Here is a 26,321-nt window from a genome sequence, read left to right as displayed (position 1 = left end):
CAGATGCAGCAGCGAAGGCCGTGGCAGCACAGCAGACAAAAGAAACTACGTGTACTTTACTATCTGAAAATAACCTCGACATTTGTTTTTCTTTACAGAGCATGCAGACTTTTGATGCAGGGCAGAATGTGCCCAATAAAATAATGGTTATGGATGAATTTGACTAACTATACTGGCCTAGATTGTTATTGTGGCAGAAAGAAACAAGGCCACACCTGCGCAGCGCATAACTTAAGATTTTCCTTTTGCAGAATGTCAGGAAGGATTGCAGAAAACAGAACTAATTCTGTTCCAAATGTATAAATATTGTGTTGTGGACATGAGCAAAGTGGGTTGAGTGTTTTTCAGGGTAAAAGGACCCCGAGTGCTATTAAGTGAGCAAGAAATTATCCGGAGATAATGTTTCAGGTTGTTGATTCCACAGATCACACCAAAGGGGACGAGCGGCAAGACAAGCGGTCACTAACAAAACTTAAGGTCTCCATTCACAGGTGAAAGCAGGCAAGAAATGGTTCACTCCAGTAGGGGTACATCGTGATCTAAGGGGCAAATCTGGTAATGATCAGAAAACGGTTGGAGAGTGGGACACCTGGGTCCAAGTCTCTCACCTTAGACTACACAGACAGGCCTCAACAATCAAATATGAGGACAACGTGAGGGGTCAAAGGCTTGTGCTAGTAACAGCCTCCCTCACCGGCGAGGGAAAGACTACGGCAACGACTCGCAAAGAGTCACCCTGGTGAAGACGGAATGTCCATGGGGCAAACGAGATGAACAACACACCCGGAGGAAGATGCACGAACTAATGGTTTGAGTTTAGCAAAAGAATCTGTTTTTGTGATGATTTTGATGATTTTATTTGATTGAATCAAAATAGGGCTTAGATCAAATGATTTGATTGGTTAAGGATTCATTAGAAAATATTTCAGGTAAATTATAGGGATTATTATTGAAGAAACTTGATTAGGCTTTCCATTAAGGGTAAGAAAGGCCGATCATGGGAGAATATGTATGGTAATAAGCTAAAAGATGGTCCGTAATGGAAATATTAGAGTTAATTTTGAACAACTACATTGGTTAAAAGAATGGATAAAAAATATAAAACCTTTTCAGGATAGATTTTATTAAATATGGTGTTAAAAGTTAAGAAAATATGGTTAGGAAAATGGAGGCGATGTATGGAAATGGGCGTGGACTGATGGTAAATGGATACGATTGGTTAATCTTTGGGGGGTTGGGGGTACTGTACTACCAATTTCAGCGACAGGATTATCAATATTGTTATGTTTACCATGCATTATAATGTGTCTCCAGCTCAGTACAGAGACTGGTTAAAGCTGGGAGTCTGTTCAATTGGATGAACAAAATATGATGATGCAAGTAGTGGGAGCTACTGTGACATGTGTTAAATTGTATGGTTTCCTTTTCTTTTTCTTTCTTTCTATGAATGTTTTTGATATGAACAGAAGGTTAAAAGCTGTGGTTATCCGCTATGTGATGACGTACAAGGAGAGGGGTCGAAATGAGGGATTTTATTCTACTTTTATTTCTTTGTATTTCTTAGCCTGTTGAAATGCCATGTGGGTTTCAAGATTTGTAATGGTAACCAGAGATGAAGAGTATAAGTGATGATATGACTTAAAATTTGATCTATTATTTTTATTATTATGATTGGGTAATCTGAATGATAAAAAGGGGGAATTGTTGTGGAAATTTTAATATTCATTGATCCCAAACAGGTATCATAAGAGAAAGAAAAGAACTTTTCTTTTTATTAATTTGACTCTGAGTGTCTCTTACGCAGTGATGATGTTTAACAGAATTTTTGCCACAACAGTAGCATGTACAATAAATGACAAGAATCTGGAAAACAACTAATGCAATATCTCTGGTTTACCATGGAATCATGCGTAGATTTGCTACCAAGCTTGGAGGCTTGCAAATATTAATGTTAACAGCAAGTGTTTGCTAACTTAATGCAAAATAATATTGCTGATATCTACATTTAGATTTTGGTTAAACCTTATGGTACCAATCCCATGCATGACATATCTCAATTTTATTAAAGTAAAATAACAACTGGAAAATATAAGGTAGCATGCACAATAAATGACTAGAAGCTGGAAAACATGACTTATGCAATAAGGCTGGTTTATCATGGAAACAAATAGATTTTGTTTTACCATTCATGTATGTTCATGTTAGCTGTGCTATCAGACATACAAGCTATAGTTACATCTGCTGGGTGACATGGAAGCTGTATTTAGGGTCACATCTCTCTCTCTCTTTAAAGATCTGTGCTATATAATATGTATGATCAAGTGGCAAACAGCAACGAGGCTTTTGTTGACCACTTGGACAAAATCTGTTTCTGTTTTTTTTTTTTTTGTTCACTGACATAATTTATGTCATCATTGTTGTCATTGTCACAAGTAGAGGGATTTGCAAAGAAAAAAAGAACATTTTCTGGGATAAGGAAGATTTGACGGATGATCATTTTGATACAAATGACAGCTACACACAATATGATTATATATATATATATATATATATATGTGTGTGTGTGTGTGTATGTATGTGTATATGTGTATGTTTGTAACTGTTTATTCTGTAACTTTTTATTATTTGTTAACATTGTTAATATATATATATATATATATATATATATATGATATGTGTGTGTATATTGGGGGGGCGCCAAAATTGTTGCTGCATACCCCTCTAACACTGGGTAGTTGCGCCCCTGTTTGTAGCAAATAGCAAGCCCGCGGCACTCTAGGTAACAGCCAGCGAGTGTACTGACACCTAGCGATTAGAAAATATACACGCACCATATTCTCTCTGAAGCAAGATTCTTCCGAAATAAATAGGAGCGTTTCGTTTTCAATCTTTTCTCTAAGGGTTCGAACCTGAGAGCTTGTGCTTTCAAAGAAGGTCCCAGTTTCAATTCACTCGAACATCCAGAGCACATCAAGGGCACGCGCCGTGCACAAAAAGAGAAGTCTGAAGGACGGGGTGAGGAGAGGTGGTGACATGGAGCTCAATTTCAATGGCACCCAGAAAATCTTGCCGTGACCCGGATTCGAACCTGGGTTGCTGCAGCCACAACGCAGAGTACTAACCACTATACGATCACGGCGAGCTACCAGTCTACCTGACGTGTCCTTGAATACAAAGGGGCCTTGTCATCTTTAGCTTGCAGACAAAACTGTTTCTTACCGACATAACTCTTTTCAAGGGTAATCCTGTAACAGTGACTCTGGAGAAGAAGTCACTGAAAAGAAAAGGATTCTGTTTTTCCTTTTATAAAGTTTAAGCTAGGCCTCCAGAAGTTTACACACTAAAGCAGGCTCATGCTGTCAACGTAGTCGGCAGGATTCGAAACTGCGCGGGGAGACCCCAATGGATTTCTAGTCCATCGCCTTAACCACTCGGCCACGATTACAAGCTGGCTGAAAGGGGCATGTCGTTTGTGGATTGGTGCCTTGCAGCGTCGCTGCCGGAGGCCAGTGTAGATCAGCAAGAACTCAACAACAAAACGTACCGCTCCACAAAAAGACGCTCGTTCGCCCGAACAGGGACTTGAACCCTGGACCCTCAGAATAAAAGTCTGATGCTCTACCGACTGAGCTATCCGGGCTCTTGCTCGAGAAGTGTGCGTGCTGTATCGGAACGCACAGCAAAATGAATCGTATTGGCGCAGAAAAAAGAGTGTCCTCCAATGCTTTGCGTTTCCTTCTTCGAAGATTCAGAATGGCCGTCAAAACGTCTGCTATGTCAAAATATATTTGCAAATTAGTGGGAATGCAGCCTATTAGACTGATGATAATAGTAATTAAAGGAAAATAATGCTAGGAAAAAGAACAAAAACTCACTGCTACTTGTCTGGAAAGCCTCTTCACACGCTTCAATGCTGTTGACTTGCCGCGCTCTTATCGTTATTGTAAACTTGTGTCAAAGGCGCAGTTGTTCGTAGCAAATAGCAAGCCCGCGGCACTCTAGGTAACAGCCAGCGAGTGTACTGACACCTAGCGATTAGAAAATATACACGCACCATATTCTCTCTGAAGCGAGATTCTTCCCACATAAATAGGAGCATTTCGTTTTCAGTCTTTTCTCTAAGGGTTCGAACCTGAAAGCTCGTGCTTTCAAAGAAGGTCCCAGTTTCAATTCACTCGAACATCCAGAGCACATCAAGGGCACCCGCCGTGCACAAAAAGAGTAGTCTGAAGGACGGGGTGAGGACAGGTGGCGACATGGAGCTCAATTTCAATGGCACCCAGAAAATCTGGGGCAAGAAGGAAAAAAAACGCCAAAGAGGGGGGGAAAGAAGGGGGAAAAAGCGCCAAAGTCATGGGTTCGAGTCCCAGGGAAAACAAGAACTGATAATGTAAAATGTGTTCCTTGAAATGCTATTTAAGTTGCTTTGGATAAAAGTGTCTGTCAAATGTGTGAATGTACGTGTAAAAATGTAAAAAATTAAAAATAAATGATAGAAAAGTCAATATTTAGACCTATTTTACACATTTAGACGCATTTTAGACCTATTTTACCCAATTAAAAAACAATTTGCAAGAATAAAATGTACAACATACTTTGCACAAACATAGTTTATTCCAAAAGCTCGAATGTAACGCACGTTATATGTAATAAAAAAATAAAAAAATATATACAAGTACAAATATATGTAAATACGATTATTTATTATACAATCACTACCACAAAGTCTCAAATCCAACATTTACAATAGAAGGAATATATATATATATATATATATATATATATATATATATATAATTAAAATGGTTTCATATATAATAAACACTACCACAAATTTGGTTTCATAATAATAATATATACATTACATATAATAATAATAATAATATATACACATTCACAAATAAAAGCTCAAATCTATATAACTTTATAATAAATACAAATTTAAATAGCTACATGTAATGATAATAAAAACGTAGTACAATTACAAATAGTTTGATAAATGAATAATAATATATATATAATTAGTATTTTTGGTAGTTTTATAATAATAATAATATTAATAATAATTAGCCATTTAGATACACATACACACTCACACAATTGCAATGGCTAGATATAATAATAGTAATAATATAACTTCAACAAATAGTTTAATAAAAATGTAGAAAAAATTGTTATATATAAAATATATATACATAAACATATTTTTAAGAGCTTTCCTTCAAATGTACTTAATGCACTAACGTAAAATTTAAAGTTTTATAAAATTATATAAAATTTTCTAAAATTAAAATTATCACAATTATAAAAAATAAAAAATTAAATATAATTGTGAATGAAAGACAAAATAAATCCTAAAGAGACTCTTTCCACTCTGCAATGGTCTGGCCAGCTGCTGGACAGTACCACTTTCCTCTAACCTGGGAATGGCCAGTGAGTTTACTTTTTGATTGGCCACATATTTTACACTCATAATGGTAATGTTCCTTTGTGTGACGCTTCTTTGGTGGCTCCCCTCTTGCCACACGCTCTTGATCCTCAAGTGCTGCCTTGTGCTGTCTCCATGCACGCTGTCGGTTCTGAGGAGGTGGTGGAACTGATGGCTGTTGGCCTGGTGGAAAAGACGACCAACCCTGAGAGTGCGATGGTGGAACCGATGGCTGTTGGCACAGCTGAAGAGAAGACCAACCCTGAGAGTGCGATGGTGGAACCGATGGCTGTTGGCACGGCTGAAGAGAAGACCAACCCTGAGAGTGCGATGGTGGAACCGATGGCTGTTGGCACGGCTGAAGAGAAGACCAACCCTGAGAGTGCGATGGTGGAACCGATGGCTGTTGGCCTGGTGGAAAAGACGACCAACCCTGAGAGTGCGATGGTGGAACTGATGGCGGTTGGCCTGGTGGAAAAGACGACCAACCCTGAGAGTGCGATGGTGGAACCGATGGCTGTTGGCACGGCTGAAGAGAAGACCAACCCTGAGAGTGCGATGGTGGAACCGATGGCTGTTGGCCTGGTGGAAAAGACGACCAACCCTGAGAGTGCGATGGTGGAACTGATGGCGGTTGGCCTGGTGGAAAAGACGACCAACCCTGAGAGTGCGATGGTGGAACTGATGGCGGTTGGCCTGGTGGAAAAGACGACCAACCCTGAGAGTGCGATGGTGGAACTGATGGCGGTTGGCCTGGTGGAAAAGACGACCAACCCTGAGAGTGCGATGGTGGAAAAGACAAATCAGAATTCCCAGGCCAGACATGCCACCCAGGAAAGTGCTGGGCCCCAGGCCAGTCTGTGCCAGATGGAGATGTGTCTACAAGCCCAGTGTCTGTGTGCGTAATAGAAGACACTGCAGTTCCAGTTCGTGCACATTTACGTTGGCGTATAACTGCCTCACCCTCCCGATTTTCAGGCTCCTGGAACTCAATGGCAACATGTCCATGTTCAACAGGTGCAGATGGGAGTTCTCTAGGCTTTGGCAGTGGCTCCTTTGCCAAACCAACAGGCTGGGGAAGCTCCACTCCTTGTAGCAAGGTGTCCCGGTCAGTTCTTTTCTGTCTGTCGAGAAGCCTGGGAAAGAATAACAGACATTTTTAGCTTTACCCACAGTACATTTACAAAACATCTCTACTGATTTGTTTTTATAAACTATGTACACTAAACTATTCAAAAACGATCCATCACTTGGATACTTCAGCATTAAAGGAACACGCCGACTTTTTGGGACTTTAGCTTATTCACCGTATCTCCGAAGCACTGCTACTTCTGTGGAGTGATTTACTCCAACTCTGAGCAAACTCTCTGCTCCTCACCAGTTCTCAGGTGCTGCGAGTAAATCACTCCGTCCAAGTAGCAGTGCTTAACCTTCTGAGAATATACTTCCCAGTATGTATATGGTTAGAAGAAGCCTGCGTCTCATATGGCCTTGTTATTTGTACACACTGTTGCTATACAAATCACAACATGTAAATAGGAAAATGTTGATGTTATTTTGTCACTTATTGGGAGCAGTATGCTAGATGGAGCCATTTACCTCCAGTATTTGTGCTAAGCTAGGCCAGCGGTGGGGGCGTCGGAAAGAGTTACAGCACGCACGGAGATTAGAAGGGTATGTATGGACTTATCTGACTCTGGGGGATACGGTGAATAAGCTAAAGTCCCAAAAAGTCAGCGTGTTCCTTTAACATTCAGCAATATTATCAATTTGACTATACTGACATTATTGGACAATAACTAAACTGATAACATTACAGCTGATTTATAGCCGAATTGACCTCATTTCGTAATTGATGAACTTCGCACTTTGTGAACATTATCAGAGAAAAACAGACTGTGGAATGTCTCAACTGACAAATCAGAATCAAGCATTTCAGAAAGCTGTGTAATAAGCAATAACGTATTCTAAACCGTAACATTCTGATTTTCTGAAAAGCTTTTGTGAAACAATGTATGCATTTATTACCAAATTTTTTAAATCCTTTTTTTGGCAGACATATAAAAGGTTGCAAGTTTCAAAATGAGACGGTGTCTGAAAACAATGTATACATTTAATGTATGTTATATACAAATACATGTGGAATAGAGAATAGTTCAAAAGATTTATTATTTCAGAAGTGCAGTCGTTCATCATAGGAATAGATTTCATATTACTGAAGTGAATTTAGGAAGCTGAAATCCAACTCACCATGAAGACACTGTGGTGTTGTTTATAGTAACTAGCACCAAGTTGGTCTGGTCTAGTAGCTCTCTGCAGTCTTCAAGCAGCTGCTTGATGTGGCTATAAATCATCACAATTGCCTGAGGAATGGGAAAGGTTTTGCCCTTGTTATCTTTAGGCCTATTTCTGGCTTCCCTGAATTCCTTCAGAAGCTTGAGTGCAACACATTCTGAAACCCTGTTGGCATCAGGTCTCTGGGCAGCCTGACCATGAGTCATGAACAGTCTGTGAATAAAAAGATGCATGATTGTATTATGTATGATTAGTATTCTATGGTTCATTATAGCTTTGTAAACATATAGACTGATTATGTTTTGGAATTGTATGGCAATGAGAGATAGACTTTATGATCTATCCTGGATCTCATCAAAACAGTTTTTTTAAAGTATTTTTAACCTTTGAAAGGAATTAAATTATACAGGGAGCATTCAACAAGACTCAAATTTAACACCGGTGCACTACAATTTAACTCACCTCTCAGCTGCTTGCTGACCAGGGGCTGAGCCACTACGCTTCCGAGAAGCTCTCCAAGGACCTTCCAAGGTCTTTTTCTTGCACTTAAGGGAATACTTGGAGGGGGACTGATCAATGGTATGCAAATACGAATACAACCGCAAGATCTCTGCTATCTCGTTAGTTGATAAACCAGTGATCGTGCGGTTGAGACTGACGAGATAGCCTGCCAGGTTATCCACTGCCTCCCATCCAGGAACACCCCTTGAATCACATCTACTGTCCTAGAAATGGAAACAAAAACAGAATCCTGGATTAGGAAATTATTTTGATACTTTGATAAACCATTCACAAATTACAAGCATCAGGTATTAGAAACTTTACCGGAGCTGGTGTGCTGGGCCCAGCACAGGAAATGTCTTCAATGTCAGGACTGTAAGAGCCACCACTTGGCACACTGGTTTCCTAGATTTTTTAAAAACATTTTAAAGAGAAGAATAAACTTCAGTTACAAAATTGACTGTTCAAATTGACTATTATTAATCTTTTAATTAAATGAACGTTTAATCATGAAGCAACTCATTCATTGCTCCTAAAAACATTAACATTCCTATGTAATTTTAATTCAAAACGATCAAGAAAATTGACATTACCAGAGGTGAGATCAATGAATCACCATGACTGCTGGATCTTGCAAGGGTGTGTGTGCCCAAATTGAGGTCTGCCGCATCACATATTGTGACATCCAGACACTCATCCTCCTGAACTTCAACCTCCATCTCTGGCAAGGCGATTTCATGTTGCTCCAGTGGAGAAAGCAGGTCTCCTCTGTCAGACTGTGCCAGCAAGTACTCCACAGCTATACGCTCATCTGCCATAAAGATTCAATAAACATTTTGTAATAAGAGCTATATATCAGGCTAAAGCAGTAGGCTACAGTGCATGTGATGAATGTAGTGTTGCTAATGAAAAATCTATTTTGCGATTAACATGAAAAATGTAAAAGCAAAAATCACAAAAGAAAAACTAAAACAAATACACTTCAACTTCACAAACTGACATATCTTATAACTAGGAACAAGCACCTTTACAGCAATGATCAGTCATGAAAACGATGGTCTGATTGGTTAGCGTTCAGGCAGCATGCAAAGCCTTTTAAAACACACAGTGATGCCTGGAATCACTATCGTAATAGTGTGTACAATGGTGAATCTTACCAGTGGGTTTCCCAGGAGGTTTGAATTCTGGCAGGAGTGCACATCCAAGGACTCTGTTGCTGAGGACATTCATGTGGGACATTAAACGTACATCATACATTTTAGTAAGTGATGTACCACTCATGTCCACAGCTTGATGAGCTCGGTTGATGTTCCACCTAGATGCACCCTCAAGCATGTACATCTGCGTATGTAGTGCATTACATCTCCAACCTGAAAGACAATGTTTCACATGATTAAAATACTATTATATAACCCCCCACTCAGAACCACCAGGCCTAAGAAAAAGGTTTGTTTCCAATTTGGTGCCTTTAATTTTCGAAGTCAGCAACTTCAGTATTGTGACAACACTATTTAAATATATGCATAATATTGTTTTATAATTTCAATTTACCTGGAATAAAAGTGCACTGGTGGCGTTGGAAGCTTTCCAGAGAGGAGGACCCTCTGCCACACCTCAGTACATCCAGAACCTTGTCACCCTTCTGTAAACCGGAGCCCAGTTTTGTGTACAACTGAACACCGGGTGGATCTTGGATGCAAGGTAAGTGTTTCTGCTGTACCTCCCACACACGTGTCATGCTCTCTGGATTGATGAGGCGCAAACCAGTGGTGTCGGTCAGTTCCCACATGGAGTCCAGCAGTCCTTGTATCAAGACACGAGTTTCTTCAACTCCGCGTGTCCTCCTCCTGCAGTGCTTGGCCAGCTCACTGGAGGTGATGCTTGACAGGATTTGGGCCTCTGTTGAAATATGACCCCCATGTTTTTTTAAAAGCATGGTCTTTTTCGCCTCTTTAAGACGAGAGATGTCATCCTTGTCCCATTCAAATATACAGCTGGACAACTTGGAGCAGAAAGTGCCATACAGTGGATGGTGCTCCGTTGTAAGGCCAGCAGTAAACCGCCGCATGAAGTGGAACACATCAAGTCGCACTGTGATATTCCATGGTCGGAACCAGGTAAGAACTGGAGTCACGCCTACACCAATGAGAAACAAGGAGTGATTGTTTTCTCAGATTTACATTTGCATCATTAAAGAAATATAATAATGCTGTTTTACATAAGCTTTTGTCTACTTGATTGCAAACACTGAACAGGGTTCTCATAGTAAATTGCTACTGTAAATAGAAATTAAGAATTTTAGAACCATTGTAAATAGATCTAAAAAAATATAAATTTCTATAGTAAATAGTTCTAAAAATTCTCTTTATGAGTGTTCTTAAAGAATATGAACAAACACCTAGAAAAACCATGTACAGGAATGAAATTTAGTTTTTAGTAATTTAGAAACATGCCTGAAATGGTTGCTAATATGAATTAGAAATACAAACACATTCATATTAGGTAAAGACTTAATGTAACAAACCTGTCTCGCTGCAGCAGTCCCGGTCAACGTAAATCACAGCTGGCTCTGGCTCCCCAGCATCCTTGTATCGCTTTACGATGCCCTGACACAAGTCATCTATGCCAGCTCCCTCACCAGTGGTTAGGACACAGTTCAGGACTTGGCCAAACTCATTGCCAACATTGGTCATCCATGTAGCAGTGTCCGCAATGCCACCAGCAAGCTTTTTAGTTATCTATATAAATACACAAACATTACAATCAGGTAAAAATCTCTGAACATCAAGTTGAAATTAACATGCATTTGCCTCTTTTTATATACATTTACCTTCTTGGTAGAATCAAGCTTCAGGATGCTACCATATGTTGATGTTATGACACCCTTTAGCTCATCAATGTGACTCAGGATCTCGTTGGCATGAACCGTCTCAAACCACTGTGCCAGAGGTAGGGGGCAAAAAGGCGGTGGCTGCTGATATACCACTTCAGCCTGTGTCAGGGCACATTTCTTTTTGTGAAATTCACAGTCTGTCAGATAGTTAATGGTACGTCTTGCCCACTCCTCGCTGTGAACTTCTTCAAGCGCCTGCTGCAAGAAACTGGAGCTGTTCCCAGCAGTTCTAGGCTTCAACAAAGTCACACACTTCCTGTCAAGTGCAAGGTGAGTGGTAAGAACAGCGGGGAATTTGTTTCTGTGGGAGGGATCTAGTTGTTTGAGGATCTCCGAACTCCAAGGGCAGACAGGAATCTTACACTTACTGCAGCGAGGGTAGTCTACTCCAATTAAATAATATCTCGAGTCAATATCAATGACTTCCCTCACTTTTGTGTAGATTCCTGAATGGTGCATCTTCCTATTGCACTGTGTGCACTTCAGAGGAATACCCCACATTCTCATTGGGGCCCACAGAAACATACGCTGTCTAAAGTAGGTGTTAGGATCAGGAGGTGAAGTTGTAGGCTTGCTGGGACTTGGTGGATGAAACCAGTTTTGAGAAAACTGCTGCTTAAGTCGTCCTGTGGCGTCATATAGACACTGCGCGATCCACTTCTGGTCTGCTGGCTTAATAACTCGACAGAACTGTTTGGGGAGAAAACTCACCCAATTCACTACTGGAGGCCTCAGGTTAATTTCCAGGGATGGTGTTTGAGGTGCAGTTTGTGGAACGCCTTGCTGCTCTTCAATGTATGCGGGTGATTCAGTAAATGATGTTGTTGGAGAAGATGTTGGTGGATCCACAGATTCTGTCCCTGCAAGACTGGTACAAGGATGATTAGTTTCAATGTGGTGAAGAAGTCCAACCGCACCCCAGACTTTTGCACCACACTGGTCACAACATTCTTGGACATGGTAATCTGACAGATGTTCGGAGAAACAGTCCACATCAATGTCTTCACCACAAAGACCACACTTTATTGAAGAACTGCTCTCTGGGACTGATCTTGAGCCTGCACTGCTCTCTGGGACTGATCTTGAGCCTGCACTGCTCTCTGGGACTGCTCTTGAGCCTGCACTGCTCTCTGGGACTGATCTTGAGCCTGCACTGCTCTCTGGGACTGATCTTGAGCCTGCACTGCTCTCTGGGACTGATCTTGAGCCTGCACTGCTCTCTGGGGCTGGTTTTGCGCCTGCACTGCTCAGTGGTCTTGCCTGAGCACCTGCACTGCTCCATGAGGCTGGTCTTGCCTGAGCACCTGCACTGCTCCATGAGGCTGAATCTTGCCTGCGCACCTGCACTGCTCCATGAGGCTGGTCTTGCCTGCGCACCTGCACTGCTCCATGAGGCTGGTCTTGCCTGCGCACCTGCACTGCTCCATGAGGCAGGTTTTGCACCTGCACTGCTCTGTGGTCCTCCTTGCATGCCTGCACTGCTCTGTGGTCCTCCTTGCATGCCTGCACTGCTCTGTGGTCCTGCTTGCATGCCTGCACTGCTCTGTGGTCCTGCTTGCATGCCTGCACTGCTCTGTGGTCCTGCTTGCATGCCTGCACTGCTCTGTGGTCCTGCTTGCATGCCTAACACTGTCTGCTCTGCTGACTGTAAAAAAAGCATTAGTGTTTTCCCTAGGATTAGTGTTTTCCCTAGGTCTCAAAATCTGCAAATTATCAAAATCAAAACTTTGCTGAAAAACATGTTGTACACAATTACTACATGCAAACTGTCGTCTGATTCATAGGTTGTTGTTCTTTAAGGAAAGTAATACACCTTTAAGTAGAATTGTAAAAACACCCATCTTCAGGTCTTTGTGCAGGCATCTTTTTACTGCGAGTTAAATTGACATTTATATGCATTTTATTCAAGTAACCTGTTATACCATTATAAAGACCTCACTGATTTACATTAAAAGCTAAGAAATTAATCTAGTGTACTGACAGCATTTGCACTAAATTGCACAGCTTTGCTCAGTTTGTGCGCATTATATATATATATATATATATATATATATATATATATATACACACACACCTTTTTCTGACTATTATTTCATGTCAGGCTTTACAGCTCAAATAATGAACATTTTTCTCTTATTAAAAAATGTTTTTAAATTAGTAATGATCACCAGCATAGGTAAAATAATCACATTCATTACATACCTTATGATAACCACATTTGCAAGTGATTATTTTCCCAAATATATCATATGCACAGGTCTGTTTGTGTAATGGACAGTTATTAATTCTTTCCAAGGCATGCTTCCACTTCTTCGCCCCTGGCTTCTTGCCTGTTGAGAAGTGGTACTTCCCTTGGGCATACTTGCACATGATGTCATGCCAGTATGAGTCTGGTTTACCAGTCTTAGTCATGTCTATAAATATGAAACAACAGGGTAAATACCAGACAACTTGAGAATAACTTCACAGAGATACAAATGAAATGAAATTTAAAGAAAAGGCTTAGGGGAAAACATTTAAGACAAATTTTATGTAGAAGAGGGATTTTACACATGGATGGTTGTCAAATTACGTATGTTTGTTAATTTAACCATGTTAAAAGACAATTTTTAAACTATGGTAAATAGAATGAATGATTACGTTGCACTAAATTCAAATTGGTGCAATGAGGGGTGCAGTGAGAGGTGCAGTGAGAGGTGCAGTGTGCAGTGAGAGGTGAGGTGCAGTGAGAGGTGAGATGCAGTGAGGGGTGCAGTGAGTGGTGCAGTGAGTGGTGCAGTGAGAGGTGCAGTGAGAGGTGCAGTGAGAGGTGCAGTGAGAGGTGAGATGCAGTGAGGGGTGCAGTGAGAGGTGCAGTGAGAGGTGCAGTGAGAGGTGCAGTGAGAGGTGCAGTGAGAGGTGGGGTGCAGTGAGTGGTGCAGTGAGAGGTGCAGTGAGAGGTGAGGTGCAGTGAGAGGTGAGGTGCAGTGAGAGGTGAGGTGCAGTGAGAGGTGAGGTGCAGTGAGAGGTGAGGTGCAGTGAGAGGTGAGATGCAGTGAGAGGTGAGATGCAGTGAGGGGTGCAGTGAGGGGTGCAGTGTGCAGTGAGAGGTGAGATGCAGTGAGAGGTGAGATGCAGTGAGGGGTGCAGTGAAAGGTGCAGTGAGGGGTGCAGTGAGAGGTGAGATGCAGTGAGAGGTGCGATGCAGTGAGAGGTGCAGTGAGGGGTGCAGTGTGCAGTGAGAGGTGAGATGCAGTGAGAGGTGAGATGCAGTGAAGGGTGCAGTGAGAGGTGCAGTGAGGGGTGCAGTGAGAGATGAGAGGTGAAGTGAGAGGAGCAGGGCCAGGGAGAAGAGAAGGCCCAAGGAGAGGGCAAGGTAAAGGTGTAAGAATGTGTGGTGGTGGCATTCCAAGGGCTGCAAGAACAGTAGTCAGTGATGAAATCCGTGCCACTATCATTGACCATGTAATCAACCACGGTCTTTCACTACGAGAGGCTGGAAAAAAGTAAAGTTACTGTACATGTGGACATACAATTCCCAACCAAGAAATGTAGTGTAAAAACGGTGGACTGCATGTTTTGCATGTTTTTCAAACTGAAACACTAAAGTCTATGAAGTTTTTGTAATGTCAACAATAGCCAGTATTTTGAAACTGGGTGTACTTTGATTGACTGCATGTACCTTGTGACGTGAAAACAAGTGTTATTCTTTGACAGAATAATTTCATTCTGAGTCTGAGTCAGATTTTCAGTGTTTTGGTAAAGTTAGTGTATGCAGAGAAAGATGTGTTCTATTTTGAAATGAAGAGTGTGTTTTTCAAAATGTGTTTTTGAGAAGAAAATCATCCATTTGGCCAATTGTGTTTTGTGGGTGTGAGTCTGTTTTAAGAGTTTAGAAAAATTATCTGAAGTATGGGTAAGCGCTTGTTAGCGATTGAAAAAAAAAAACTAATAAATTGAAAACAGTAAAAAGCAACAGAGAGTAAAAATAAAGCAGTTCATTATGTAAAAATTATAACATAATTAGTTTCTAAAGTTATTAGGCTTTTTATTACGGTTTTATTTGTACACTCTATGGTTAATACAAAACAAGTCACCACTCTGTATTTTAACATTAATCATCATAGGAATTATTATCCTCATTTATAGTCTATATACTGTTATCTTAAACCAGTCCGGCTAAGCTTTTGCAGTATGAAGGCCGCGATTTATATCACTATATCAAAACATGGCCTCTGAACTCTATATAAGTGTTAAAACAACGAATTACAAATAAAGATAGCTGAATTAAACGTGTGCAACCTAAACCGAGTTTGAACTGTAATGTCCAACGAATAGATAATTTTTCTCTTTCACGTTAAAATGTTAATTAAACTGTACTTGCCTGCATCAAAACACAAAACCGTCTCAGGTAGTGATGGGGTGAATGACGAGTCCTTTTCGCGCCGTCGCTCTTTATGACGGTGGTCACGAGACTATGTTTCGGCCAATGACTGTTTTGGCCCGTCCAGCCAATGGCTGTTTTGCCCCGCTGTTCGGAACTGTTAGGACCCGCTGTTCGGAACTGTTAGGACGTAATTTAGGATTGTTAGGACCTGTGTTAGGAATTGTTAGGACTTATTTAGATTGTGTTAGGAATTGTTAGGACTTATTTAGATTGTGTTAGGACTTGTGTTAGGACTTGTAACAAATGGTTAGGAATAGTTAGGCTGTCCATTCGCCGGAGGGTACGGCCACGACTACAAGCTGGCTGAAAGGGGCATGTCGTTTGTGGATTGGTGCCTTGCAGCGTCGCTGCCCGAGGCCAGTGTAGATCAGCAAGAACTCAACAACAAAACGTACCGCTCCACAAAAAGACGCTCGTTCGCCCGAACAGGGACTTGAACCCTGGACCCTCAGATTAAAAGTCTGATGCTCTACCGACTGAGCTATCCGGGCTCTTGCTCGAGAAGTGTGCGTGCTGCGTCGGAACGCACAGCAAAATGAATCGTATTGGCGCAGAAAAAAGAGTGTCCTCCAATGCATTGCGTTTCCTTCTTCGAAGATTCAGAATGGCCGTCAAAACGTCTGCTATGTCAAAATATATTTGCAAATTAGTGGGAATGCAGCCTAGTAGACTGATGATAATAGTAATTAATGGAAAATAATGCTAGGAAAAAGAACAAAAACTCACTGCTACTTGTCTGGAAAGCCTCTTCACACGCTTCAATGCTGTTGACTTGCCGCGCTCTTATCGTTATTGCAAACTTGTGTCAAAGGCGCAGTTGTTTGTAGCAAATAGCAAGCCCGCGGCACTCTAGGTAACAGCCAGCGAGTGTACTGACACCTAGCGATTAGAAAATATACACGCACCATATTCTCTCTGAAGCAAGATTCTTCCGAAATAAATAGGAGCATTTCGTTTTCAGTCTTTTCTCTAAGGGTTCGAACCTGAGAGCTCGTGCTTTCAAAGAAGGTCCCAGTTTCAATTCACTCGAACATCCAGAGCACATCAAGGGCACGCGCCGTGCACAAAAAGAGTAGTCTGAAAGACGGGGTGAGGACAGGTGGCGACATGGAGCTCAATTTCAATGGCACACAGAAAATCTTGCCGTGACCCGGATTCTAACCGGGGTTGCTGCGGCCACAACGCAGAGTACTAACCACTATACGATCACGGCGAGCTACAGGTCTACCCGACGGGTCCCTGAATACAAAGGGGCCTTGTCATCTTTAGCTTGCAGAGAAAACTGTTTCTTACCAACATAACTCTTTTCAAGGGTAATCCTGTAACAGTGACTCTGGAGAAGAAGTCACTGAAAGAAAAGGATTCTTTTTTTCCTTTTATAAAGTTTAAGCTAGGCCTCCAGAAGAATACACACTAAAGCAGGCTCATGCTGTCAACGTAGTCGGCAGGATTCGAACCTGTGCGGGGAGACCCCAATGGATTTCTAGTCCATCGCCTTAACCACTCGGCCACGACTACTAGCTGGCTGAAAGGGGCACGTCGTTTGTGGATTGGTACCTTGCAGCGTCGCTGCCCGAGGCCAGTGTAGATCAGCAAGAACTCAACAACAAAACGTACCGCTCCACAAAAAGACCGCTCCCCTATGCTCCTATCGTTATTGTAAACTTGTGTCAAAGGCGCAGTTGTTTGTAGCCAGTGGCGCAAAAAGTGGGTATGCGCTATATGCGGCGCATAGGGGCGCCGCATCATGAGGGCGCCAAAGCGATGGTTACATTTTTTTAAATTTTTTATAAGTTATATACATTTATATAAAATTTATACAAGTTAAATATAAAAAAAGTTATATAAATTTTAGAGGACTAACAGGCTAGAGTAGGCGTCGGTGCCCTCATAATATTCCATCATTGAATTTATTTTGACATAGAAGGGTATCGCGAGCGGGCGGGGGCGCGCGCGTGAGCGCTGAGGAGCAGCACAGGAGTGCGTTATCGTTGAAACTCGAAAAAGATGAATGAAGCAAAAAAGCGGTCGGGGGCTAAACATAGAAAAAGAAGGAGGTTAAAGGAGATGGCATGTCAAGGGATGCGACAGGAGCTAAATAAGTGGATGGTGAAATGCAACAGGTATGTGATGTTTGTGCTTGGAGGAGGCTTGCAAATATTCATGTTAACAGACTAACGTTTGCTAACTCTGGGAATGTAGCAGCCAGAGCTAGCTAGTTTAGAATATGCAAAACCGAGGTTGATGAGCTGAAAACTAAAAAATATAAGGTAGCATGTACAATAAATGACAAGAATCTGGAAAACAACTAATGCAATATCTCTGGTTTACCATGGAATCATGCGTAGATTTGCTACCAAGCTTGGAGGCTTGCAAATATTAATGTTAACAGCAAGTGTTTGCTAACTTAATGCAAAATAATATTGCTGATATCTACATTTAGATTTTGGTTAAACCTTATGGTACCAACCCCATGCATGACATATCTCAATTTTATTAAAGTAAAATAACAACTGGAAAATATAAGGTAGCATGCACAATAAATGACTAGAAGCTGGAAAACATGACTTATGCAATAAGGCTGGTTTATCATGGAAACAAATAGATTTTGTTTTACCATTCATGTATGTTCATGTTAGCTGTGCTATCAGACATACAAGCTATAGTTACATCTGCTGGGTGACATGGAAGCTGTATTTAGGGTCACATCTCTCTCTCTCTTTAAAGATCTGTGCTATATAATATGTATGATCAAGTGGCAACGCAGAGTACTAACCACTATACGATCACGGCGAACTACCAGTCTACCTGACGTGTCCTTGAATACAATGGGGCCTTGTCATCTTTAGCTTGCAGAGAAAACTGTTTCTTACCAACATAACTCTTTTCAAGGGTAATCCTGTAACAGTGACTCTGGAGAAGAAGTCACTGAAAAGAAAAGGATTCTGTTTTTCCTTTTATAAAGTTTAAGCTAGGCCTCCAGAAGGTTACAAACTAAAGCAGGCGCATGCTGTCAACGTAGTCGGTAGGATTCGAACCTGCGCGGGGAGAGCCAAATGGATTTCTAGTCCATCGCCTTAACCACTCGGCCACGACTACAAGCTGGCTGAAAGGGGCACGTCTTTTGTGGATTGGTGCCTTGCAGCGTCGCTGCCCGAGGCCAGTGTAGATCAGCAAGAACTCAACAACAAAACGTACCGCTCCACAAAAAGACGCTCGTTCGCCCAAACAGGGACTTGAACCCTGGACCCTCAGATTAAAAGTCTGATGCTCTACCGACTGAGCTATCTGGGCTCTTGCCCAAGAAGCGTGCGTGCTGTGTCGGAACGCACAGCAAAATGAATCGTATTGGCGCAGAAAAAAGAGTGTCCTCCAATGCATTGCGTTTCCTTCTTCGAAGATTCAGAATGGCCGTCAAAAGGTCTGCTATGTCAAAATATATTTGCAAATTAGTGGGAATGCAGCCTATTAGACTGATGATAATAGTAATTAAAGGAAAATAATGCTAGGAAAAAGAACAAAAACTCACTGCTACTTGTCTGGAAAGCCTCTTCACACGCTTCAATGCTGTTGACTTGCCGCGCTCTTATCGTTATTGTAAACTTGTGTCAAAGGCGCAGTTGTTCGTAGCAAATAGCAAGCCCGCGGCACTCTAGGTAACAGCCAGCGAGTGTACTGACACCTAGCGATTAGAAAATATACACGCACCATATTCTCTCTGAAGCAAGATTCTTCCCACATAAATAGGAGCATTTCGTTTTCAGTCTTTTCTCTAAGGGTTCGAACCTGAGAGCTCGTGCTTTCAAAGAAGGTCCCAGTTTCAATTCACTCGAACATCCAGAGCACATCAAGGGCACGCGCCGTGCACAAAAAGAGTAGTCTGAAGGACAGGTGGCGACATGGAGCTCAATTTCAATGGCACCCAGAAAATCTTGCCGTGACCCGGATTCGAACCAGGGTTGCTGCGGCCACAACACAGAGTACTAACCACTATACGATCACGGCGAACTACCAGTCTACCTGACGTGTCCTTGAATACAATGGGGCCTTGTCATCTTTAGCTTGCAGACAAAACTGTTTCTTACCAACATAACTCTTTTCAAGGGCAATCCTGTAACAGTGACTCTGGAGAAGAAGTCACTGAAAAGAAAAGGATTCTGTTTTTCCTTTTATAAAGTTTAAGCTAGGCCTCCAGAAGGTTACAAACTAAAGCAGGCGCATGCTGTCAACGTAGTCGGTAGGATTCGAACCTGCGCGGGGAGAGCCAAATGGATTTCTAGTCCATCGCCTTAACCACTCGGCCACGACTACAAGCTGGCTGAAAGGGGCACGTCGTTTGTGGATTGGTGCCTTGCAGCGTTGCTGCCCGAGGCCAGTGTAGATCAGCAAGAACTCAACAACAAAACGTACCGCTCCACAAAAAGACGCTCGTTCGCCCGAACAGGGACTTGAACCCTGGACCCTCAGATTAAAAGTCTGATGCTCTACCGACTGAGATATCCGGGCTCAGTCGGTAGAGCATCAGCAAGAACTCAACAACAAAACGTACCGCTCCACAAAAAGAGGCTCGTTCACCCGAACAGGGACTTGAACTCTGGACCCTCAGATTAAAAGTCTGATGCTCTACCGACTGAGCTATCCGGGCTCTTGCTCGAGAATCGTGCGTGCTGCGTGGGAACGCACAGTAAAATGAATCGTATTGGCGCAGAAAAAAGAGTGTCCTCCAATGCTTTGCGTTTCCTTCTTCGAAGATTCAGAATGGCCGTCAAAACATCTGCTATGTCAAAATATATTTGCTATTTAGTGGGAATGCAGCCTAGTAGACTGATGATAATAGTAATTAAAGGAAAATAATGCTAGGAAAAAGAACAAATACTCACTGCTACTTGTCTGGAAAGCCTCTTCACACGCTTCAATGCTGTTGACTTGCCGCGCTCTTATCGTTATTGTAAACTTGTGTCAAAGGCGCAGTTGTTTGTAGCCAGTGGCGCAAAAAGTGGGTATGCGCTATATGCGGCGCATAGGGGCGCCGCATCATGAGGGCACCAAAGCGATGGTTAAATTTTTTTTTTTTTTTTTATAAGTTATATACATTTATATAAAATGTATACAAGTTAAATATAAAAAAAGTTATATAAATTTTAGAGGACTAACAGGCTAGAGTAGGCGTCGGTGCCCTCATAATATTCCATCATTGAATTTATTTTGACATAGAAGGGTATCGCGAGCGGGCGGGGGCGCGCGCGTGATCGCTGAGGAGCAGCACAGGAGTGCGTTATCGTTGAAACTCGAAAAAGATGAATGAAGCAAAAAAGCGGTCGGGGGCTAAAAATAGAAAAAGAAGGAGGTTAAAGGAGATGGCATGTCAAGGGATGCGACAGCAGCTAAATAAGTGGATGGTGAAATGCAACAGTTATGTGATGTTTGTGCTTGGAGGAGGCTTGCAAATATTCATGTTAACAGACTAACGTTTGCTAACTCTGGGAATGTAGCAGCCAGAGCTAGCTAGTTTAGAATATGCAAAACCGAGGTTGATGAGCTGAAAACTAAAAAATATAAGGTAGCATGTACAATAAATGACAAGAATCTGGAAAACAACTAATGCAATATCTCTGGTTTACCATGGAATCATGCGTAGATTTGCTACCAAGCTTGGAGGCTTGCAAATATTAATGTTAACAGCAAGTGTTTGCTAACTTAATGCAAAATAATATTGCTGATATCTACATTTAGATTTTGGTTAAACCTTATGGTACCAATCCCATGCATGACATATCTCAATTTTATTAAAGTAAAATAACAACTGGAAAATATAAGGTAGCATGCACAATAAATGACTAGAAGCTGGAAAACATGACTTATGTAATAAGGCTGGTTTATCATGGAAACAAATAGATTTTGTTTTACCATTCATGTATGTTCATGTTAGCTGTGCTATCAGACATACAAGCTATAGTTACATCTGCTGGGTGACATGGAAGCTGTATTTTGGGTCACATCTCTCTCTCTCTTTAAAGATCTGTGCTATATAATATGTATGATCAAGTGGCAAACAGCAACGAGGCTTTTGTTGACCACTTGGACAAAATCTGTTTCTGTTTTTTGTTTTTTTGTTCACTGACATAATTTATGTCATCATTGTTGTCATTGTCACAAGTACAGGGATTTGCAAAGAAAAAAAGAACATTTTCTGGGATAAGGAAGATTTGATGGATGATCATTTTGACACAAATGACAGCTAATAGCAAGCCCGCGGCACTCTAGGTAACAGCCAGCGAGTGTACTGACACCTAGCGATTAGAAAATATACACGCACCATATTCTATCTGAAGCAAGATTCTTCCGAAATAAATAGGAGCGTTTCGTTTTCAATCTTTTCTCTAAGGGTTCGAACCTGAGAGCTTGTGCTTTCAAAGAAGGTCCCAGTTTCAATTCACTCGAACATCCAGAGCACATCAAGGGCACGCGCCGTGCACAAAAAGAGAAGTCTGAAGGACGGGGTGAGGAGAGGTGGTGACATGGAGCTCAATTTCAATGGCATTCAGAAAATCTTGCCGTGACCCGGATTCGAACCGGGGTTGCTGCGGCCACAACGCAGAGTACTAACCACTATACGATCACGGCGAGCTACCAGTCTACCTGACGTGTTCTTGAATACAATGGGGCCTTGTCATCTTTAGCTTGCAGACAAAACTGTTTCTTACCAACATAACTCTTTTCAAGGGTAATCCTGTAACAGTGACTCTGGAGAAGAAGTCACTGAAAAGAAAAGGATTCTGTTTTTCCTTTTATAAAGTTTAAGCTAGGCCTCCAGAAGGTTACAAACTAAAGCAGGCGCATGCTGTCAACGTAGTCGGTAGGATTCGAACCTGCGCGGGGAGACCCCAATGGATTTCTAGTCCATCGCCTTAACGACTCGGCCACGACTACAAGCTGGCTTAAAGGGGCATGTCGTTTGTGGATTGCTGCCTTGCAGCGTCGCTGCCGGAGGCCAGTGTAGATCAGCAAGAACTCAACAACAAAACGTACCGCTCCACAAAAAGACGCTCGTTCACCCGAACAGGGACTTGAACCCTGGACCCTCAGATTAAAAGTCTGATGCTCTACCGACTGAGCTATCCGGGCTCTTGCTCGAGAAGTGTGCGTGCTGCGTCGGAACGCACAGCAAAATGAATCGTATTGGCGCAGAAAAAAGAGTGTCCTCCAATGCTTTGCGTTTCCTTCTTCGAAGATTCAGAATGGCCGTCAAAACGTCTGCTATGTCAAAATATATTTGCTAATTAGTGGGAATGCAGCCTAGTAGACTGATGATAATAGTAATTAAAGGAAAATAATGCTAGGAAAAAGAACAAATACTCACTGCTACTTGTCTGGAAAGCCTCTTCACACGCTTCAATGCTGTTGACTTGCCGCGCTCCTATCGTTATTGTAAACTTGTGTCAAAGGCGCAGTTGTTTGTAGCCAGTGGCGCAAAAAGTGGGTATGCGCTATATGCGGCGCATAGGGGCGCCGCATCATGAGGGCGCCAAAGCGATGGTTAAATTTTTTTTTATTTTTTATAAGTTATATACATTTATATAAAATTTATACAAGTTAAATATAAAAAAAAGTTATATAAATTTTAGAGGACTAACAGGCTAGAGTAGGCGTCGGTGCCCTCATAATATTCCATCATTGAATTTATTTTGACATAGAAGGGTATCGCGAGCGGGCGGGGGCGCGCGCGTGAGCGCTGAGGAGCAGCACAGGAGTGCGTTATCGTTGAAACTCGAAAAAGATGAATGAAGCAAAAAAGCGGTCGGGGGTTAAAAATAGAAAAAGAAGGAGGTTAAAGGAGATGGCATGTCAAGGGATGCGACAGCAGCTAAATAAGTGGATGGTGAAATGCAACAGTTATGTGATGTTTGTGCTTGGAGGAGGCTTGCAAATATTCATGTTAACAGACTAACGTTTGCTAACTCTGGGAATGTAGCAGCCAGAGCTAGCTAGTTTAGAATTTGCAAAACCGAGGTTGATGAGCTGAAAACTAAAAAATATAAGGTAGTGTTGTGGAAATTTTAATATTCATTTATCCCAAACAGGTATCATAAGAGAAAGAACCTATTCAATGTATAAAAGTATATGTGTGTACGTGCTTGTGCGTGACGTTTCAGGAACATATGGGACAGGACCTCTGACCTTAGGGACGGTCAGATTTGGCCAGTTTATTTCAGTACCAGTTTGTGTCTTTAAGTAGCAGTAAGGACCTTATCTGAGTGGGTGAAAGGTACAGCGGGTGAGGAGGAACCTTGAAAACAGTATAAAGGCTGTCTCATATCTTCCATTTGTGTGTCACTCTCTTGCACAGCGTAACTTCTGTGTACTAGACTGAACCTATTCTTGCAAGAATAAATACTTTTCTTTTTATTAATTTGACTCTGAGTGTCTCTTACGCAGTGATGATGTTTAACAGAATTTTTGCCACAACAATTTTGGTGTCAGAGTGGGATTCCTTGGAAGTGCCTTCTGGACCTGAGAGCGGACGGTGTTTGGCCACCTGGACTGAGCAGTTTCAGCTCTACCTCGTAAGCTTGAGAGAGAGGGGCCGACCGCTATCGGGTCCGGGAGGGGCTCCACTGGAATCAAAAGAAAGCGAACCCGTGGCAACCAACATATCTCTGGTAAGAGACGTCTAAAATATTTTCTTTTGGGGAAAAGTATTTTGTTTCGGGTATGAAATGTGAGTGAACCATATTGGCTGAGGGCTGTTTCTGTGGTACGTAATCTGAGATTAATTGAGATCTATATATAGATCAAGAGGTTTCAAACAGATACGAGAGGAAATTATCTGAGATTAATTGAGGTCTGTAACAGATCAAGAGATTTCAAACAGATAGGTAACCTGAAAATGAGTTGTTCCACGACGGAGCAAATTGTTTTTAGGTACTGAGGCTAATTAGGGGGAACCAGAACAGTTTTTGGTAAACCTTAATTAGGAGGGCACTAATAGTGCAACCCGACCGATTTGGGTTAAAAGAAAAAATCGGGTCTGTTGGGGATGCCTAACAGATCAAGAAAACGCGCGTTGAAGAGAAATCCACAGAGAACAGAGAAGCAGCCAATATGGGGAAGTCTCAAGGTAAGCATGCAAATTTTGATACACCGGTTTTTCTATCAAATGAGAAAATTATGGGGGAAAATTTATGTTTTAGATATTGAAAAAACTGAGAAAATACCATGATTTCCCCAGGGAGGGAACACTGAGCACAACTAGACTGAAAGTAGTGCGAGAATCAGTTGAACAGGGCAGTGAGAAACAAAAAAGGTAGTTATGGCTGTGTTCAACATGTGTAAGCAATGTGGACAAACAATGGATTGTTGTCTTAAAGGGGCAGATAAAAAGGAACTGTCGAGAGAAATAAAGTTTTTACTTCTTCATCCAGTAAATGGATGCATGACATCTCTAGATAGTCTAGAGAACTTAAATTTATATGATAAGGATTGAAGTTGCAAGCAGCAATAAGGCTGTCTGTGTGAAATAGGGGATTGTTATCAAAACAAGGGAAAGATTGGAAATTCAAGTGTCACTATGACGGGTGAGAGACTTGATGGAAGAAGGAAGTGAAAAAAAAACAAAAAAAAAAACAAGAAGGTTGGTGTGTGAGATATGTTTGTGTGGGGATTGTGCAAACAATCATGTACTGGTTAGATAATGAAGGAACTGGCATGTAGAGAAAAGAAAGAATTAGCATGTAGAACAGAGGATGCAGAAGGAACTGGCATGTAGGGAAAGATGGAAGAAATATAGTAGAAAACTATATGTGATGAAAATAAAATGTCTGACAGAATTTATGGAAGTCAAATTAACTGTTTAAATGGTATGAAAAATGAGTTTCAGAATAAAAATAAGGCATTGAGTATGATTAACGGGGATTAATGTGATATAAAGATAAGGAATGTTTCATTAAGCAAAATGGGGAAAAGTTCTATATTTTAATGGTAACATAATGATTGAAATTAGGTTTAGTTTTAGTTTGATAACCATTGTGTTTTGAACCTAGGGTCCAGCTATGCTGGGGGTACAGAAACAGGGTTTGCTTATTCACCTCGGTTTCCGGATGTTATATAAAAGTACTTGTTCTGTAATTAGGGTTGTTGATGATAATACCAAATTAGTAAAATGTAAAGACAACTTTGACAAAAAATTCTGGAAATCAATAATGTATAATGGTGGATATTTGTTGATATTAAGTCATTGAAGCAAAAGATATTGTCTGTTTTATAAATGAAATTATGGGTCAGGATAATTTCCTTGGACAAGTATGACTAAAGTTAAACGAAAACTTTGTGAAAACAACTTAAAATATTTTGAGCATTTCGATGCAGCTTATTAAAATTAATGTGCGGCCAATGATAATGATGAAGATTATGATTTGGCTATTGTGATTAAATCCGCCACTGGTGGACTGTAAAAGTATACAGAGAACTGCTTAATCAGTGGCTCTGTTTACATTCCTGAATGGGACACACACTGCTTCAAGGGTGTGCAGTAAGTTGGAGCCGTTTGCAAGCTCACAGTGATCAAACTATAGTAAAGGACAGGTGTCTGATGCTGTAGTTGAGGCTGACACATGAACCCACTAGATGACAGAGAGTGTCTTGATTGTGGTCAGCAGGACAATTTAACACGTAACTGTAAATGCCCACCGAGAAGGTGTAAAAAAACAAAGTGTAATATAGTGACACATTTCTGGTAATAATGTGGGTTTGAAAGTAGATCAGTGTTTATATAACGATAT

At 41.4% G+C, this 26,321-nt stretch overlaps 12 non-coding genes across 12 annotated transcripts; all 12 read right to left on the bottom strand.

Annotated features, from left to right (window-relative positions):
- Positions 1 to 3,363: 3,363 nt before the first annotated feature.
- trnas-aga (transfer RNA serine (anticodon AGA)) lies at positions 3,364 to 3,445 on the bottom strand. The gene has a single exon. It is a non-coding gene; the product is annotated as a tRNA-Ser (tRNA).
- A 122-nt stretch (positions 3,446 to 3,567) lies between these two features.
- Positions 3,568 to 3,640, bottom strand: trnak-uuu (transfer RNA lysine (anticodon UUU)). The gene has a single exon. It is a non-coding gene; the product is annotated as a tRNA-Lys (tRNA).
- A 12,321-nt stretch (positions 3,641 to 15,961) lies between these two features.
- On the bottom strand, positions 15,962 to 16,034 carry trnak-uuu (transfer RNA lysine (anticodon UUU)). The gene has a single exon. It is a non-coding gene; the product is annotated as a tRNA-Lys (tRNA).
- Positions 16,035 to 16,979: 945 nt separating this feature from the next.
- trnas-aga (transfer RNA serine (anticodon AGA)) lies at positions 16,980 to 17,061 on the bottom strand. The gene has a single exon. It is a non-coding gene; the product is annotated as a tRNA-Ser (tRNA).
- A 1,499-nt stretch (positions 17,062 to 18,560) lies between these two features.
- On the bottom strand, positions 18,561 to 18,642 carry trnas-aga (transfer RNA serine (anticodon AGA)). The gene has a single exon. It is a non-coding gene; the product is annotated as a tRNA-Ser (tRNA).
- Positions 18,643 to 18,764: 122 nt separating this feature from the next.
- trnak-uuu (transfer RNA lysine (anticodon UUU)) lies at positions 18,765 to 18,837 on the bottom strand. Its single transcript has one exon. It is a non-coding gene; the product is annotated as a tRNA-Lys (tRNA).
- A 639-nt stretch (positions 18,838 to 19,476) lies between these two features.
- On the bottom strand, positions 19,477 to 19,548 carry trnah-gug (transfer RNA histidin (anticodon GUG)). Its single transcript has one exon. It is a non-coding gene; the product is annotated as a tRNA-His (tRNA).
- Positions 19,549 to 19,772: 224 nt separating this feature from the next.
- On the bottom strand, positions 19,773 to 19,854 carry trnas-aga (transfer RNA serine (anticodon AGA)). The gene has a single exon. It is a non-coding gene; the product is annotated as a tRNA-Ser (tRNA).
- A 122-nt stretch (positions 19,855 to 19,976) lies between these two features.
- Positions 19,977 to 20,049, bottom strand: trnak-uuu (transfer RNA lysine (anticodon UUU)). The gene has a single exon. It is a non-coding gene; the product is annotated as a tRNA-Lys (tRNA).
- Positions 20,050 to 22,095: 2,046 nt separating this feature from the next.
- trnah-gug (transfer RNA histidin (anticodon GUG)) lies at positions 22,096 to 22,167 on the bottom strand. Its single transcript has one exon. It is a non-coding gene; the product is annotated as a tRNA-His (tRNA).
- A 224-nt stretch (positions 22,168 to 22,391) lies between these two features.
- trnas-aga (transfer RNA serine (anticodon AGA)) lies at positions 22,392 to 22,473 on the bottom strand. Its single transcript has one exon. It is a non-coding gene; the product is annotated as a tRNA-Ser (tRNA).
- A 122-nt stretch (positions 22,474 to 22,595) lies between these two features.
- On the bottom strand, positions 22,596 to 22,668 carry trnak-uuu (transfer RNA lysine (anticodon UUU)). Its single transcript has one exon. It is a non-coding gene; the product is annotated as a tRNA-Lys (tRNA).
- Between the last annotated feature and the right edge of the window lie 3,653 nt (positions 22,669 to 26,321).

Source organism: Siphateles boraxobius, unplaced genomic scaffold (assembly GCF_051911475.1).
Source record: "Siphateles boraxobius isolate OS27281-9 unplaced genomic scaffold, OSU_SipBor_1 23, whole genome shotgun sequence".
NCBI lineage: Eukaryota > Metazoa > Chordata > Actinopteri > Cypriniformes > Leuciscidae > Siphateles > Siphateles boraxobius.
This window is presented reverse-complemented; position numbering and strand designations above follow the sequence as displayed.